The sequence below is a fragment of the Babylonia areolata genome, chromosome 19 (assembly GCF_041734735.1).
Source record: "Babylonia areolata isolate BAREFJ2019XMU chromosome 19, ASM4173473v1, whole genome shotgun sequence".
In the NCBI taxonomy this organism is placed as follows: Eukaryota; Metazoa; Mollusca; class Gastropoda; order Neogastropoda; family Buccinidae; genus Babylonia; species Babylonia areolata.
Genome location: NC_134894.1, coordinates 30016749 through 30019248, shown reverse-complemented (window position 1 = coordinate 30019248; position 2500 = coordinate 30016749).

Below are 2500 nucleotides of genomic sequence, written 5' to 3'. Positions count from 1 at the left end.
GCTGTGGGATGGGGATATTATGTGTCAAGCGGGATTTCCAGCTTTCCATGGTGTTGGAGTAGGGAGTAAACAGAGGGCTGTATACATGTAGATCTGCTTGATCCTTGGTGTCAATATCATTCGCACTCTCTCTGTTTCTGTCTTTGTCTCTATCTGTATGTTTGTTTCCAACTCTGTCTCTGTTTCTGTCTTTGTCTCTATCTGTTTCTCTCTCTGTCTCTCTCTCTCATTCTCCATGTTTTTCTGTGCCTCCGTCTCTATGTCTCTGTCTCTTTCTCTGTGCCTGTCTCTGTCTCTCTCTCTCGCCTGTGGTTCTAGTAGAAGAATAAGAAAAAAATCTGAATAGCGAAAACATTCAATGGTCACTGATTGCAGAAAAAATAAAAATGGAATCACTCATTTCCTGACAACCAAAATGATAAAACCAAGCCTATCAGCCGTTGCTCATTTCTTTGTGATATGATTCTCGACTTTTTTTTCAATTTCGTATTCTTGAGGAAGAACTAAATTGTATTCAGGAACAGGCACGATGCAGTTCTATTTGTAGCCACAATCAGTGTCACAAATCTTGGGGAATGGACATCCTTACCCTGCATGATGAGGCGTGGAATGGCAAGGCTGCTCGTTCGGGTTTCATCCTTTAATGGTCACAGACACTTGACAAGAATGAACCTAGGGATAACACGATAGAAAGTGTAGTTAGAAATAACTGGTTCAGATTAACTGTGGTCAGAGTCCCTTTTTTCCCTTCAGCCTGATATGGTGTATGTATCGTACTGCAAGAGAATTCTTATTTCTTCTTCCGCTTCTTGACTGTCTGTCTGTCTGTCTCTCTCACTCTCTTTCTCTCTCCCTCCATCTCTCTCTAATTGTAGAAGCCAGCCATGCGTACGCTGGGTCTCTTGATCCCGCGTGTAATTCTGGAACAATAACAATGTAATGCCTGAGCGACGGAAAGATTCAACGGTCACTGAAAGTAGGAGAAGATACCCAGTTCCTGAAAACATCAACAACAATAAAAATCAAACTAAGGCTATCGGACGATCCACGATCATAGCTTTTTTCTCTCCACCTTGTCCACTTTTTTTCTTCTTTTTTTTTTAGGAGGGACGTCCATCTGAATTAAGGACGAAATGGGCACGATACATCTTTATTTATAGTCAAACGAGTGACTAACAAGAAAACAAAAGTGTGGTTACGGTTGTTTGGTTCAGATTAATTGTCCTCGGAGTCCTTTTCCCCATTCAACTTTATATAACGGATGCATTGCATTACCAGATACAATTTGTGTTTTGTTTTTCCTCCTTCCTCTACACCATCTGTTTCTGTCTCTGTCTTTGTGTGCCTGCTGTCGCTATGCCTGTCTCTCTGGTGTCGTCTATTGGCCCCTGTCTCTGTTCTTCAGAATAGCTGGTTCAGATTAGTTGTTAATCCTGTGTTTGTTTCGTTTCATCTTTTCCATCAACATGATGAAATAATCATGCACTGTATATGCATCGGATAATCTTTTTCCCTTTTTTCCTGATCAACGGACAATGTTTCTTTTTCTGTCTTTGTCTGTGTCCTTGTCTGTCCGCCTTCGTCTCTGTACGTCTGTCTGTCTGTCTGTCTGTATGTATGTCTGTCCGTGTTTGTGCCTCTTTCTGTCTCTCTGGTTCTCTGACTGTCTGTCTGCCTATCTGTCTGTCTCTATCTACCCTCCCCCCTTCTCTCTCTCTCACCCGCCATTGGTTCTAGAAGCATAAGCACATTATACCTGAACGATGCGATGGAAGCATTCAACGGTCACTGGGAGTAGAGTGAAATCACGAAAACACCCATTTCCGGGCGGCAAAAAGGAAACAAAATAAATGAATCAAGGCTGTCGGCCGATCCTCGATTATCATACTGATTGTTTCTTTCCGACCTTATCATTCTCTGTTCTTGAAGAAAAAAAGACGTCCATGTGAATTGAGACAGAAATGGGCACGACGCCTTTCTATTTGTAGCCACAATCAGTGTCACCTGTCTGTGCAAATGGACATCCATACCCCGCCTGATGAGGCGTGGAATAACAAAGCCGCTCGCTCTGGTTCCCTCCCTTTTGGTAACCGCAGACACAGGATATGAAAATTAGAGATAGGATTAACAAGATAACAAGCACAAAAAAGACAAAAAAGAACTGAGTAGATCGGAAAAAACCGGTTTAGATTAATTGTGGTCAGAGTCTTGTTTGTTTTGTTTTTTCTCCCATTAACCTGACATGACGTATGTATCGCATTATCAGGAAGAGCTGGGCTGGGGTTTTTCCTTGACTGTCGGGTACTGTTTCTGTCTCCCTCTTTGCTGCTGTGTATTGTGTTATGTCTCTGTCTCTTTGTCCCATTCTGTTTCTCATTGTCTCTCTGTCTCTGTCTGTCTGTCTGTCTGTCTGTCTCTCTCTCTCTCTCTCTCCATTCCCTATCTCTCTCTCAGGGAAACACTGTTGGGTAATACACTTTTGGAAGATTTTCTGTGAAAC